At 37.4% G+C, this 17,072-nt stretch overlaps 1 non-coding gene across 1 annotated transcript; it reads right to left on the bottom strand.

The window, feature by feature from the left end:
• Nucleotides 1-6,093: 6,093 nt before the first annotated feature.
• Nucleotides 6,094-6,166, bottom strand: TRNAA-AGC. The gene has a single exon. It is a non-coding gene; the product is annotated as a tRNA-Ala (tRNA).
• Nucleotides 6,167-17,072: the final 10,906 nt, after the last annotated feature.

Below are 17,072 nucleotides of genomic sequence, written 5' to 3'. Positions count from 1 at the left end.
GAAGAGCATAGATGAAGGGGGAGGCTCCTCAGAAGAAAGTAGCAGCAAGGAGAAAGAAACAAACTTCAGAATAGATCTAGTAAGTAAGGTATGTTTACTACCCCTAACCAGTTATATTCATGTATTAAATCAATGATGAGATCCCTCTGTAAACTAAAAATGAAAAATATAATTTGAAAAAGAAAGTTTTGGAATTAAGAACCATCATAGCAAAAACATGCCCCTAGAAATGTATGATAAATTAAAAGATAAAAATAAAAAAATTAAAAGACTAAATTGAAAAATCAAGAAACTTTGCATATGATAATCAAAATACTTGAAAAATTTATAGAAACCAAAATTGGTATCTTAAATATCATAAGGGTCAAATTAGAAAAAATATCACAAAAGTATGTTCCTAAAAAGTTTTTTGATAAATCTTGTAGGAAGTAATCTGTTTTGGGTTCCAAAATCATGTTTAAATTTAAATTATCTTTTGATGCATGACCTGTTAGACCAAAGGCTTTCAGAAAGAAAATTAAATATTTAAATTCTTTAAGAGATTTTGTCTAGAAGTGATTGATGCTCTAATAACTAAGAAAGCATAGTGTCTCACCATAGCTTGGAAGTCAATTACTTAATTGAATGTTTAATTAACTTACTGTGAAACATTTAACTAATGATTTAAATTGTTTATCAAAATTTCTGTTAGAAAATTTTCTATGAATTAGTTATCAAAATGTAAGTTTATTTTGTATGATTTTTTTTCCTAAAATTCAAATTTTTACCCTTGTTAAATCTTCTTAACATTTAAAGTTCTTTTTCAAACTTGATAATAAAACCAGAGTTTTTGAAGCTTAACCTTTCATTTTTTTTCATTAGACTCTATATTTACCTTTTCCAAAGTCATTTTTAAAAGTACCCGATTTTTAATGTGATCAAAAGGGAGAGTAGTGAAAATTAAGTCTAGGGGGAAGGTAATTAGTCCTTAACCTTTCATATTTTTAATTGTAAAAAAAAATTGTTGCACAATTTTTTTTTTTTCAAAAATTAGAACTGTTATTTTTGAGGTTTACCCTAACTTAACTTGGGTTTGCTCACATCAAAAAAGGGGAGATTGTTAGTACCCCAAGGTAGTTTTGATTTAATCAACCAAGTTAAGTTAGATCCTGTTGGTATTTAATCCCTATGTCTAAGTGTATAGAAACTTAGAAGCACAGGAAGTCGAGCGAAAGACGCAGCTAGCAAGAAGGACGGCACGGAAGAGAGCCAATGGGCTCGGTGCGTCTGAGGGACGAGGTACTACGGAAGAGTACGCGAGCAGATGAGAAGGAGGCGTGTGACATTTTCTGAGGGACGAGAAGCTGGAGCGATAGATTGCTCGAAGGCCGAAAGTTGGGTTCGAGTGAGACATATTCCGGATGGCCGAGATCATCCAAATGAGCGGAACCGAACCAGAAGACCCAGACCAAAAAGTCAACAGAGGCTGACTTTTTGGTTCTAGGCGCCCGAAACCCCTTCGAGTACCCAGAGTTGAAATCTTAGCCAAACTCTACGTGGTGCAAGCCGTCGCGATGGAGATAAAATTTTATCCCCCACAAGACGCCTAGAACCCTTCCAGGTGCCCCGAACAAAGTTATAAATATAGCCCTGATCCCTGTAGTCTAGAACAACTGGTGTGTAACGACCCAATTTTCCCTATTTCGAGTTCCAAATGTCCATAAAAATATTTGGAAATGCCTTTAAAATATTCTAGAGATTTTTAGAATATTTTTACGCAATTTTTGGAGGTCGTTTAGTATGCTTACAAAAAGAAATTTTGACAAAAACCGTTGAAGGTAAGGCTCGAACCCGTGACCTCCGGCCGAACCAAACCCAACCGGACACAGCAAACCAACCGAGCTGCGAGCACTTTGTTAACTAAGTATGGAGAGAAAAAGATTTAAAGTATAGTTATATGGGAAAACCCTAGATTTAAAAGAAGCTTAAGTTTTCTTTTCCCCGAACCGAAACCTCTTCTTCTCCTCTGCTTCTGCGTGTGCGACGGCGGGCTCGGGCGAAAGGCAATGGGAGCTAGGTTTTCCTTTCCCTGGCGGCCGGCGAAGGCTTCTTCCGGCGAACCCTTGCAGATCCGAGTTCCTCCCGTCGAAGAGAGCCCGCGGACATAGAAGAAGCGCCAAGTTTCAAGCTCCACCCGGAACCCTAGCCGCCTCTCCTCTTCGGTTGTAAGTCCAAGAACGCTAGGTAAGTACTACTCACCTGCGGTAGGAGTTGCTCCGAGCTTCGATTTTCTTCCTTGCTCCGAATTTAGGGTTTCCGTTTCCCTTTGTTGCGGATTTTGCTGTGCCGAGTGGATTTATAAGCTAGGGCTTTTATTCTATGCTCTGTTTATCTAGCCGAATTGCTAAGGTTGGTTTGAGTTGCACAGGGTGCTTGCTAAGGTATTTTGCCATGCAAATTTAGGTTTCGATTTGTTCCCTTGCTTCCCTGTTTTCGGATCATACCGTACAGGTTGCCACTTCATGGTTGCTGCCGTGAGCTCTTTGAGAAAGGATTGGGGTTTTTGTTTGATGATACTGCCGTAAGGAGAAGGGTTGGGGAAATAGAAGGAGGAGATTTCTTAAGTTTTGTTCCTGTTGTGTTGAATTGCCATAGTTGGTATTGTTGCTCAATTTTCTCTCCTTGCTGTCACAATGAACATAAGATGTTATGTGCCATGTAGTGCTAGGTAGGTTGAATTCTTCAATTCTTCCATGCTTTGTGGAGATGCCAGTTCCGGATTATGTATATGTATCCTTAGAATTTAGTTTTGTTGCCAAGCAATGAGCATGAATTAGTTAGATACTTTCGTGGCTTAGTTTAGCATTTCGGCTGCAGATTTCTTGCTAAGATCCAAACAAGAACAGCCCCTAGATTTCAGATCAGCTTTAGACTCTTCTTCTTGCTGGTTTACTAAGTAGGAGTGGTATTCTTTTGATATGCAGCCCTGAACTTGTTTATTTCCAGCAACCGGGCATGAAAACTTCTTTTCACAGCAGTAGAGTTTTATTCCAATGAGCAGATTGCTAATTTTTCTATTAGTAAAACTTGAGTAGTATTGTTTAGTTTTTCCCTTTTGCTATTGAACATGCATGATCGGACTTCATGTCCTATTTCTTTGCTATAGATTTAAGCATGAGCAGTAGTTGAATGTGTTTTACTTTCACAGCTTGATCTTCATAGTATGCTTAACTTGATTCCATTGCATGCCTAGTAGTTAAATTTGATTTTACAGCATGTTTAGTAAGTCCAAGTTAGCTTTCTTTTGCTCTATTTTACAGCATGTTTAGAAAGTCCAAGTTAGCTTTCTTTTGCTCTATTTTACAGCATGTTTAGAAAGTTTGAATTAGCTCTCTTTTGCTCTATTTTATAGCATGATTAGCAAGTTTGAATTAGCTTTCTTTTGCTCTATTTTATAGCATGATTAGTAAGTTCAGATGTACTTTCTTTTCCTTTATTTACAACATGTTAGAAGTTCAGATTTTACCTTTCTTTTACCTTGTTTGATAACATGCTTAGAGAGAGTTTAGATTTGTTTCCCTTGTATTGTTTTTATATAGCATGCTTAGATAATTATAATCCTACACTTGTTAGGTATATCTAAAGGAATCCAATAAACTCTAATTAAGGATTATGAGAAAACTGAGTGAAAAGAAAAAGACCAAGGTCTAGTTAAAAAGAGATAACTAGTAAATTAAAGTAAGAGGCTAGTACCCGACTTCCGAGGTTGTCGTTAAACAAATCCAGGTGCCCAATTCCGAGGTCTTGGCCCTGGTAAGACTGAGGTCTTTATCCTCATAGGGCTGGAAGCTCGCTACCCCAGTCACTATTAGAGAGCGCGCAAAACAAAGATAGTACTAAGCCTGGGCCCAAAGAAAAGAAAAGAAAAGTCAAGAAAAGAAAAGAAAAGAAAAGAAAAGAAGAAAAGAAGAAGAAGGTAAAAGAGAAATTAAAAGATTAATTTCTGGTATAAAGATATAAGAAAATGAAACAAGTTTTATGTTTAGAATCAATAAAAGTTTAGTTCTTTAATTCTAAGCTTACAGTAGTTGTTTCATTACTTTTCTGTCAGTTAGTGAGCATGTTTAGTATTCAGTTTTATTTCTGTATATCATGGGTACATGCAGCTTTGCTTTTAGCATTTCAGTTTTAGTATTGTTGCATTCTTTTTATGCACTTCGATGTTTTTGTGAGATAGATTAGTACTTACTAAGCGTTTTCGCTTATAGATCTTTTGTTTTTTTTCCTCCTACCGCAGATAAAGGAAAAGCTAAGATATGAAGGGAGACGACAGGATGGTGGTGGTGATGAAGGTGTGTGGTGATTGGACTGTGGAGAGATCCAGAAGTAGCTGGCAAAATTGTCAAGACTTTCTTTTAGTTCTCTGTTAATGTTATATTAAATTTGGGATTGTAGTTGAGTTTATTTCCGCATGTCTAGCTTGTCTCTTTTATTATTTGTGGAGTGCGGTAGTCATTGCTATTGCTCGAGTAGTTTCTTTGTTTTTATTGTGATTTTTATTACTGCGTGGTTGTGGAAAATATGTTCCAGCCGTCTGTGGCTGCGTATATTATGTTTGTATTATAGATTTGGTCACCGGTACAGGGGAGACTCTGCCGAAATTTTTCGGTAGGGTTTCCATGTGATATTTAATCATACCGGTTAAGTAGAGTTAGTAGTTAAGTAACGGTCATCCTTAGGGAGTAGTAGTAGTAAGAAGGGTGGTCGTTACATGGTGTATGAGTTTCTTTAAGTGTTCTACGACTTTGTGTGCTTCTAATGCTTGTAAGAGGCTTCTCCGCCTACGACGAAAGGAGAATTTGAGTAGTACTTCAGAGTCTTGATTAACAACCTTTCCGGTTGTAACCAAGTAAAAAATCGGTAACCTCTTTCTTTTTAGTTTATCAATTCTTTTTATACAAGTTTCTTATTATTTCAAAAAATGGAGAAAGGTTTTTTTTTCGTTATTATTGTACAGGCAATTCACCCCCTCTTGCCGACCGCACCGGTCCTAACAACCACTACCTTCATCGCAACCGACCTGGGTGTGGAGAAGAAGACAAAGCTAGTTGCCTGTCTAAGGCGAAATCATGATGTGTTCGCATGGCGACTCACGAGCTCCTGGGTAACTCGCGCGGTCATAGCACAGCATGAACTGTACCTCCGACCGAAAGCAAGGCTAGTAAAGTAGAAGAAAAGCGATTTTAGCTCCGAGCAAAACTAGATCATCTGATCGGAGATGGAAAAGCTACTGGACACTGGCAACATACTCAAAGTGCAATTTCCGAAATGGCTAGCCAATGTGGTGTTAGTTTTCAAGTCGGACAACAAATGATGGGTCTGCATTGAATTTCGTGACTTGAACAAAACATGCTCGAAGAACTTCTGTGACCTGAGCATGCTCAGTTAATAAAAAACAGAGCCAGATGATTCATATTAGTTGAAGAAAATCTGTACAAAAGAATCTTCTCGAGACCCGTTCAAGCAGCCTTTTCCTCCTTTTATCCTCTTTGGTGGGACTCCTTTTCATCACTACATCACTCTAAATGTCTAACCACTAAATTTCATACATTTCTCAATTAATGGTAAATAAATTAACAATATCTTTGGGTTTGGGATTCTCACTTGCAAAGACAATTGGAATAAAGAAACAAAAGTGCTTTATACGTTGGTTTTGGGCAGCCAAAATATATAAATACAATATATATATATATATATATATATATATATATATATTCGTGTTTGGAGACATAAATTATTTATAGAAAATATATATTTTTGTACATTTAATCTAAATTCAGTTTCTCTGATTAGGATTTATAAAATTTAAAATAATAAAAATGTAGTATAAATGGTTTTCTTGATTCAAATCTAATAGGAAGTGGAGTAATATGGGCTTTTAATTCAAGCCCAAGTATGAGAGATTCCGGGTCAATGAGATTTGGATCGAATGATAAGGCTTGAGACTTGAGAGGCTTATTTAGATGGCAAAGTCATCTGGAGTGGTGATGGATCTTTCTAATAATAAAAGTATTATTGTCATATATAAAAAAATAAAAAAATTAATAAAATAAATGGAGATGCGGGGTATCGATCCCCGTACCTCTCGCATGCTAAGCGAGCGCTCTACCATCTGAGCTACATCCCCAGATGTTTAATGTCAACGAGGAATCTCTAGAATTGGAGATGTACCCACACGATAGAGCAAACTCAAGAGGAAACAGGGGCTGAGTAAGCTGAGAAGAAGCAACGACAGATGATAGTGGTGGTGAAGCAGACGGTTATTCCGAACCTGGCGTCGCTAATTCTGAGCAGCCAGGAGTTGCAGCGGCGGATGGCGATGGAGGTGCTTCGTTGTGTGGGTGCTGCTGCATGGTCGTCGACATTGGCAAGTGCCAGTGGCTGAAGCCAGAGATGATAATGGGGATCGATGAGCCTCGTGGAGCAGCAGCGGTGGGAGTACATCAACAGCCTGCAGCGCACCATCGACGACCTCAAGCTGCAGCTCCTCATACGGAGTTGGAGGTTCACAATTAAATCCCTGAATTAATAATATTAACCTCATTCACTAATTTTATAATCATAATATAAGCGCAATCGAAGGAATTGCGCGCATTAAGAAATTGTAGATCAGAAAAGCCCAAACGGCAAGGGATCCCAAATTGCAAGTAGAGTTAAGGCCTAAATTAAGAGTCACACTTTATTATCTGACTACAGAGGGCAAGGTGAAACGAATTTATTAGATTCTCAGAAGTGATGAAAATCTTGAACATCCAAGAACAAATTGCAATTTTCCCAGGCAGAAATTACCTGCTAAATTTTCCTTGCCTAAACGGGCACAATATGCATCATGGTACCAAAAGATTCAAAACATTGCGGGGTAGTCATGCAGGTTGTGTTCGAAGCATTTAATTTGTTGAGATATGATGAATAAACACTAGAAGTTGACAATAAGATAAAAGTCACAGGAGGGAAATGGCTAAATGTGACATTAATGAGATTACATGACACCTCACTGATCCGTTTTCAGGTTAATATGGAGAAGGTAAATTACGAATGACTACTAGTCATTAGTACAAATGCTAAGGCATGAAGAAAGACATTTATGAGATTATGAACTGTGAGGTGCAAGTATTTGGTTGAGTCTGTTTGATTGCGACATGACAAAGGCGCCTTGGAGGGTAATGGTGTCTCCAGTGGCACTGTCGCCCTGTAGTCTTGGGACAAACAGGTCATTTATCACCGTAGCTCACCTCTCCAAGGTAACAGGCAGTCATCAAAAATACTAGGACTGAGATCAACAGCTCAAACTTTCTGATATGCAGGAAGTTACAATTGCATTAAGAAAATGAGAGGAGTAATCAGTAATGAGTTAAAGTCAAATCAAATTGTTGTCAAGTTTATTTATTTTAGTTTATATTTATTCAGCTTACGCCACTAGAATTACTCAAAATCAAAAGAAAATAGTTTCGAGATAAAATTCAACTTGTTATACAATGAAACAAATGGTGATATATTTAGAAGTTCACATGCTTTTATTTTTTTCTGCTCTATACAGCCGATACAATTGTCAAAAACATACATATTCAATAATGGTTGATATAGATATATCGATATTAACGGTATATTGAAAATTTTAGTATGATCAGTATCGATATGAGATTTAAGATTTTTATATGACATATACTTTATCAATACTGAAAGTTGAGTATAAATGATATGAAATTTATACAATATCGAAAATTTGATATATCGAAGTTTCGGTATACTGAATGTTTGGTATAGTATCAATATATATGTAACGACCACCCTTCTTACTACTACTATTCTCTAAAGATGACCGTTACTTAACTACTAACTCTACTTAACCGGTGTGATTAAAAACCACATGGAAACTCTATCGAAAAATTTCGACAGAGTCTCCCCTGTACCGGTGACCATATTCAACAATACATGCAGTATATATACTCAGCCACAAGCGGCTGGAACACATAACTAACAACCACGCAGTATAATAAATCTAACTCAGCAACAATAAAGGAAAACTAATCCACAACCACAACTGAATAGCAAACATAGTATCAAGTGTCCTTATAAACAGTTATCAAATTTCCTTAACACATAAAAACTTAATTAACTCAAAGAACAAATCATAATTCATCTTATTCGCAAGGATCCCTAGAACTTCCATAGTGCAGACATCACACACCCCTCTTGCATCTCCTTGTCGCCTTCCTTCATATTAGCTTTCCTTTTTCTTTATCTGCAGTAGGAGAAAGTGCAGTCTATAAGCATAAAGCTTAGTGAGCGCTATCTAACTCACAAAAACTCGATATGCATGTATACAAATAAAAACATGCTAAAACTGAATGCTAATATGTAAAGCTACTCATGCTCATAAATAGCAAAGAAATCAACTAACAGAAAAGATAACATGTATAACTACTCATGCTTATAAACTAATAAAGAAAGCAAACTAACTGGAATGCCAACATATAAAGCAAAACATGCTCATCAACTAGCAAATAAATAACATGTAAGAAACTAAACATGTAAAAGCTGCTAGCATAAAAGAAAACTAAACTTGCTGATCTTTAAAACAAAGTGAAACTTACTTCTTTTACTCTAATCTTATTCTTTTACTTCACTTGTTTAAAATTTATACTTTAATACTTGAAAATAATAATCAACTTCTCTTGGGCCCAGGCATAGTACCATCTTATGCGCGTTCCCTAATAGGTTGGGGTAGCGAGCCGCCAATCCTAAAAGAGCAGACCTTGGTCTACCAGGGCCAAGACCTTGGAATTGGACACCTGGATTTGTTTAACGACAACCTTGGAAGTCGGGTACTAGCCTCTTCTTAAAAGTAAAATACTTTTTATCTTAAATACTTCTTCTTTAAATGCCTTGGCATTTTAATAGCATCCTATGTGCCAAAATCCCTAAAGTCTTGACCTTGGGATTTACCTAAGGCCTTGGCCTTTACTTTCTTTTCTTTACTTATACTTCTCATACTCCTTGATTAAAGCTTATTAAAATCCTATAGATATATCTATCAAGTGTAGAATTACAACCAACCAAGCATGTTATATAAAAATAACATAAGGAAAACAGATCTAAACTCTCTAAGCATGTTATAAAATAAAGCAAAGGAAAACAAATTTGAACTTACTAATCATGCTATAAAATAGTACAAAAGAAAGCAACTTTAAGCTTCCTAAACATGCTGTAAAATAGGGCAAAAGAATGCAACTTAAAAATAGAAAATCTGTTCATGTACATCTATTGCTACACAAACAGAAATGCAAATAAAGAAAGGTTGTTCTAGGCCCTAAAGGAAATTGTTCTTGCTTACGAATATGCGATAAAAGAGAAACTGTTCTAAGCTCTAAACAGAGATGTTCATGCTTGCAGAAATGCAAATAAAACTAGTATGCTAAGACTGAGATACTAATTAAGGTAACAAAGAAGTCTAAGATTGATATGCTTAATTTCAAAGCTGTTCTTTTATCGCAACAAGGAGAAAATCCAACAAGAGCTATAAATCTACAGCATTTCATGCTCTAACAATTCAATAAAAGGTCTATAGCTAATATGGATCCAAAACATGCTTGTTCTTCTTGTTATGTTCCCCGGCACAAACCAAACAGAAAGTACTGTTGTAACTAAAGTCTTTGCAAACATGTTCACAACCTAAAGCAACAGAATTCTTCAAGTCTACTTCAAAACAGCCCGGAATCATAATCCACTTCCCTGTTTAGTGCCACGAAAGAAACCAATAAGAGCAAAACACTCCACTTACTTAATCCTTTTTCCTATTCTTCTCTTGGAAACACACGGCAACAACAAGACCCTTAAGCATGTTACAGTGTAAATATGCAAGGAAGAAGGAAAAAGAATCTTAAATCTACCCTTAACCCTCTAACATACAGATTCTGGGCAACATGATCCGAAACACAAAAAGAATTAAATCCCTAGCAAGCATAAATTCGGCTCAAACTCAATCCAAAACATAGAAGCATGCTGTGGATGATAAGGAGTGATACCAAATTCCGAAATTAAAAGGAAAAGAAGATCAATGTCGCGGAGCTATCCTACTGCAGGTGAGTAGCAACTCACCTCGCTGTTTTGAACTTACAACCGGAAAAGAGGATTCTAAAGCTTCTAGGGTTCGGAGAAGGTGAAAATCTCGGCGATCCCTTCCTTTCCGGGTGTTCTCCTTGACGAGGAGAGCTCGGATCCGCAAGATTCGCCGGAAGAAGCCTTCGCCGGCCGCCGGAGAGAAGCTCCAAAGTTGCTGCGGTTCCGCCCGAAACCAGCGACGCCGTCGCGTGAGAAGAGAAGTTTTGGGCTCGGGAAGAAAATTTAGGTCTTTTTAAAACTAGGTTTCCTATTACTAACTATAGCTTATATATTTGTCGCTACATATTTGATTAACACTGACCGCTAGCGCAGTTGGTCTGTTGGGTTTTGCTCGAAGCCACAGGTCTGTGCTTCGATTCTCAGCCGCGCCTCTTTTTCTCCAATTTATTTCAAACGTTCCAGCTACTGCATATATATATTTCGCTCCATATAAGGTTAACAAATATCTTGTAGCTCAGCTGGTTGGGCTGGTTTCGGCTAAGGTTCGGCTCGGGTCGAAGTTGTGGGTTCAAAACCTGGCTTCAACATATTTCTTCTCTTTTTTTTTTTAAAACTTCTTTCTCTTGGAAAAAATACCAAACGAACTCCAAAAATTACGTAAAAATACTCTATAAATTTCTAAAAATCTCTAGAATATTTTAAAGGTATTTCCAAATATTTTTATGGACTTTTAGAACTTGAAATAGGGAAAATTGGGTCGTTACAATATATTTGTTTTATATTAAAATTTTTGGTATAGTATACAATATCGTATAAAAAAAATTGGTATAGTATATGATCCCTATTGTTCAGCCTTATAAGAACTCTCTTGTCCAAACTAGAATTTGATGTAGAGCAAAGGTTGTTTCTATCACTACACATCAAAACAATACACAACTTGAGCAAGGAACCTTTTCAAGCTAAGGAAATCAGAGCCAACATAAGCAAGGAACCTTTTCCACCCTTGTGTCTTCCATTTTCACAGTCTTCTCTAAGTCAAGTAGTTAAAACAAACGATAGGGATCCCAAATTGACAATGAGATAAAAGTCTCAGGAGGGAAATCACCAAGTGTGAAATTAATGAGATTATGTGGTAAAAGGCGATTCCCTCGCCTCTAGCGGCCCTACCAATCCGTCCCTAAGCCAATATGGATGAGGTAAATCACTGATGACTACTATCCATTAGTGCAAGTTACCAAGGCATGGGGGAAGACATGCTTGGGCGTGCCGAGTTTCAGATATTAATGACATTATGAATTGTGAGGTGCAAGTGTTTGGTTGAGTCCGTTTGATTGTGGCATGCCAAGAGCGCCTTTGAGGGTAATGGTGTCTCTGCTGGTGCTGCCTGATTAAGGCCCAATTTTGTCGCGAATTGGGCATCAAACAATGAAATACCAAACCCCTCCTACGCTAATGTAGCATAGAAATGACTCGGGTCGTTCGCCAACGAAAGCAACGATAGGATGGTAAACTTAGGATCGAATGTTATTTCTATTTTTGAGATTTTCAATATGGAAATGGGGTTTTGGATTTTAATTCTAAATCTAAGAAATGAAAAGCAGAACAAGAAAGAAACTAATCTAATGCTAGAATGAAATTTAACTAGGTGTCAATAATTAATCCACAACGCATTGTCACTCTACGCTATGGGTTAATTATCAACACGATTAATCTAGGGAATGAAATAGCGAAACATCAAATGAAATTTGATCTAAATAATGAAAAACAATGCAAGTAAAGAAAACTATGTCTAGCCTAGCTAACCATTGAAGATTTTCCTACATCGCATTGTCACACTACGATACAAGATTATCTATCAATGGGCATAACATGAAGTAAAGCATTAACGAAACTAAGAATATAATGAAGCCTAAAGCATGAAACAAAACCTAAACTAATCTATCATAATTGCATTCAATCAAAATTAGAACCTAATGAAATTGAACAAACACGACAAAGCAAGAATTAACCGAACTAAAATGCATCAAAATAAACCTAACTATTGATTGAAGCATTTCATCGAACACATTGTATGCGTTAAACTAATTAAACATAGCAAGTGCAATTCAAACATAGACAATCATATTCAATACAAGCATTCAATGAAATAACTTCAACACAAGCAAACTTAAGCAATGAACAGAATTAAACTAAGAAAACTAAACTAATCCAACCACAAACCACACTTCAATTCTCAAATACCAACGACTATCTCCGCCGTCACACGAAGACCCGGCTCGGAACCCCCAAAGCCGGTGAACAATAGCCTACTGTCGGGCGCTGCATGCTTCGACACGATGACGGTGAATGGATCTTGCCGGAGAACCCCTCCAGTAAGGTGAAGTTGGCTGGAAACGAATTGAACTGCCGGAATGAACCGCCGCCGCTCCTCCTTGCTCCACCGCCTGAACCCCAAGAAGCGGAGCTGCCAGAAGAAAGTCGGACAGTGGAGATCACACCGGAGAACCCCTCCGGTGAGGTGAAGATGATCGGAATCGCTGCCGAAGGTTGCTGCCCCCTGCCGTGTGTGCTTCTGCCGTCGCCGATTGGAATCTGAGAAGGAGGAATGGTGGGCTGTGGATGGCCGGTCGGCGGCGAGAAAGAGAGGAAGAGAGGCCGCCGGCCGGAGAGAAGAACGGAGAAGAAGGAGGTGCTGTGGAGAAGTCGATGCCCTAGCCGCCCCTGCAATTCGCGAACAGAGAGGTTGGGCCGTTGGGATTCGGCCCTGTGCATCCGTGAAGAGGTAAGGTTCTTAATGGTTTAATGGGTTTCGGGTTTGGTAAGGAAAGATTTGAGTGAATTCCGGATCCGGATCTAATAAGAATATGAAATTGGGCTTTTATAATCGGGCTTGAAGAATGGGTTTGAAGATTGGATTTGAAGAGTAGGTTTTTGGATCAAATCTGAATTGGAGCTCCACTTCTTAGATGAACCCTTGGATGTCTTGATCTCGATCAACGGTCCAGATCACTTTAAATCATGATGAAAGACTGGATCACTTGATCTGACTGATGGGCAGGATCGCACTGGATCTTGATCAACGGTCCACATTAATTCAGTTTGATCTTCCTCATTTGGCTTCCAAATCAAGTCAAATTCGATCCGACTCGACCCTAATCCACGGCTCTTTGAATTTCCTACAAAATCACATAAAAATATGAAATTAAATTCTATAAATTACAGGAAATTTATAATTAAGTCCAAAATGAATCCCTATTCGCAAATCATGATATAAACACAATATAAAGTATGCGAGAAGGTATAAAATGCTAAGTATAAGAGCCAAAATAATACACAAAAATACCCATTATCACTGCCACCTTGCAGTCTTGGGATAAACAGATCCTTCATCACCGTAACTCACCTCCCTAAAGTAATAGATTATCATAAAAAACACTAAGACTGAGATCAACAGCTAAAGTTTTCTGATCTACAGGAATTACAATTGCAATGAGAAAATGATAGGAAGTAATGAGTACTGAGGCAAAGTCAAATCAAGTTGATGTCAAGTTTATTTATTTTAGATTGTTTTAAATCATCTTACGTCACCAGAATTAGTCAAAATCAATATAAAATGGTTCCGAGATAAAATTCAACTTGAGATACAATGAAACAAATGGTGATATATTTAGAAGTTCGCATGCTTTTTTTTACTGCCCTATACAGTGGATACAATTGTCAATAACGGTTGATATAGATATATCGATATTAACAGTATATTGAAAACTTTAGTATCGTTATTATCGATATGAGATTTAAGATTTTGATACAGCATATACTGTATCGATACTGAAAGTTGAGTATAAACGATATAAAATTTATACCATATCGAAAATTCGATATATCGAAGTTTCGGTATACCGAATTTTTAGTATGGTATCGATATATATATGTCTTATATCGATATATATATGTTTTATATCAAAATTTTTGGTATAGTATACAATATTGTATAAAAAAAATTTGGTACGGTATACCATCCCTATTGTTCAGCCTTAATAAAAACACTCTTGTCCAAACTGGAATTTGATATAGAACAAAGGTTGTTTCTATCACTACACATCAAAACAATACACAACTTGAGCAAGGAACCTTTTCAGGCCAAGGAAATCAGGGCCAACATAAGCAAGGAACCTTTTCCACCCTGGTGTCTTCCATTTTTCACGGTCTTCTCTAAGTCAAGTAGCTAAAACATACGGCAGGGATCCCAAATTAACAATGAGATAAAAGTCTCGGGAGGGAAATGACCAAGTGTGACATTAATAAGATAATGTGGCAAAAGGCGATTCGCTCGTCCCTTGCGGCCTCACCAACCTGTCCCTAAGCCAACATGGAGGAGGTAAATCACGGATGACTACTGCTCATTAGTGCAAGTTGCCAAGGTATGGGGGAAGACATGCTTGGACGTGCCGAGTATCAAGACATTAATGACATTATGAATTGTGAGGTGCAAGTGTTTGGTTAAGTCTGTTTGCTTGTGGCATGACAAGGGTGCCTTGGAGGGTAATTGTGTCTCTGGTGGTGCTGTCACCTTGTAGTCTTGGGACAAACATGCCCTTCATCATCGTAACTCACCTTCTCAAAGTAAGAGGCTGTCATCAAAAATACTAAGACCGAGATCAACAGCTAAAGTTTTCTGATTTGCAGGAAATTACAATTGCAATGAGAAAATGACAAGAAGTAATGAGTAATGAGGTAAAGTCAAATCAAATTGATGTCAAGTTTATTTATTTTATATTGTGTTAAATCAGCTTACATCACCAGAATTAGTCAAAATCAATATAAAATGATTCCGAGATAAAATTCAACTTGCGATACAATGAAACAAATGGCGATATATTTAGAAGTTTGCATGATTTTGTTTTTTTTTTTTTGCCTTGTACAGTGGATACGATTGTCAAAAAGAATAGATCTTCAATAACGGTTGATATAGATATATATCTATATTAACGATATATCAAAAAATTTAGTATGGTCAGTATCGATATAAGATTTAAGATTTTGGTATGGTATATATTGTATCAATACTGAAAGGTGAGTATAAACGATACGAAATTTATACCATATCAAAAATTTGGTTTATCGAAGTTTCGGTATACCAAATTTTTAGTACGGTATCGGTATATATTTTTCTTATATCAAAAGTTTCAGTACATTATATAATATTGTATAAAAAAATTTGGTACCGTATACCACTTATTGCTTAGCCTTGTCAAAAGCACTCATGCGCAAACTGAAAATTTCCTTTGGCAGAAGGTGGCGTCTTCCTTGAGAGCACTAATGTTGAATGCAGAAACAAGTTGTGTCTAAAAACATATTTGTTGTGAGGATTATGAACTATGAGGTGCAAGTGTTTGGTTGAATCTGTTTGCTTACAGTGTGACAAGCGCGCCCAGGAGGGAAATGACGTCTCCCTATAGTCTTGCCCTTTAGCACCTCTGCCGTAGGTGACTTCACGTAGATCACCTCCCTAAAGTAACAGTAGACCATCAAAAACACTAGAACTGAGATCAATAGCTCAAACTTTCTGATCTACAGGAAATTACAATTGCAGTGAGAAAATGAGAGGGAGTAATCAGTAATGAGGCAAAGTCAAATCAAATTGCTGTCAAGTTTATTTATTTTAGATAGACATTGTTTTAAATCAGCTTACGTCACTAGAATTAGTTAGAATCAATATAAAATGGTTCTGAGATAAAATTCAATTTACGATACAATGAAACAAATAACGATATATTTAGAAGTTTGCATGATTATTTTTTTTTTGCCCTGTACGGTAGATACGGTTGTCAAAAAATACATCTTCAATAACGGTTGATTTACATATATCGATATAATGATATACCAAAAATTTTGATATAATTGGCATCCAAATCGATATGAGATTTAAGATTTCAGTACGGTATATACTGTATCAATATTGAAAGTTGAGTATAAATGATATGAAATTTATACCATATCAAATATTCGGTATTTTGAAGTTTCCATATACCAAATTTTTGGTATGATATCAGTATATATTTTTCTTATATCAAAATTTTTGATATAACATACGATATCATGTAAAAAAAATTTGATACATTATACAACCCCTAGTGCTTAGCCCTATCAAATGCACTCTCACCCAAATTGAAATTTGATGTTGAGAGCAAAGATTGTTTCTATCACTACACATCAAAACAATACATAAATAAATAAATTTAGAATAAATGCACAAAATAATCTTGAGATCCTAACACAATAGCTATAGGAGTAGCGATCACTGCTAACTTTGTCACCAACCTGAGGTAATACTTTACAAATGTAGGGTACTCTGCTTTGTATAGTTCACCGGGTTGTTCCCTTCATTTATCTATCATGTTAATGTTGAACCCCGTGGTAGTTTTGATGTAATCAACCAAATTGGTTAGGTCCTGCTTTGTGTTTGATCCCTGTGTCTGAGTGGGCAGGAGCTTATGAGCACAGGAAGTCGAGCGGAAGACGCAGCTAGCGAGAAGGACGACACGAGAAGGGAGCCGACGGGCTAGGTGCGTCCGAAGGACGAGAGAGCTGCGGAAGAGTACTCCAGTGGAACGAGAAGAACGTGCGCGGCGTTCGAGGGACGAGAAGCCGGACGGAAGCCTGCTCGAGGAGAAGGCCGGGAATTGGGTTCGGGTGAGCCCTATTCTGGTTGGCCAGAATCACCCAAAAGAACGGAGCATCGGAAGCCCACGCAAAGGAGCTGGAAAAAGGAGCTGTGCTGGAAAATCCAGCTCAAGGCTCCTTCAACAGTCTTGAAGGCGCCTTCAACTTGAAGGCGCCTTCAAGGCTTATTCAAGGTACCTTCAACAGTCAAAGTTGACCGTTTGCGCAGCGGATAAAGTTTTATCCGCTGACCGAGCTGGAGGCGCCTTGAACCCAATTGGAGGCGCCTTGGACTCTCGGGATAAGAT

The sequence above is a fragment of the Zingiber officinale genome, chromosome 5A (genome assembly GCF_018446385.1).
Source record: "Zingiber officinale cultivar Zhangliang chromosome 5A, Zo_v1.1, whole genome shotgun sequence".
NCBI classification, from domain to species: domain Eukaryota; kingdom Viridiplantae; phylum Streptophyta; class Magnoliopsida; order Zingiberales; family Zingiberaceae; genus Zingiber; species Zingiber officinale.
Note: the sequence above shows the minus strand (reverse complement) of the source record. Positions and strands in the feature narration are given on the sequence as shown.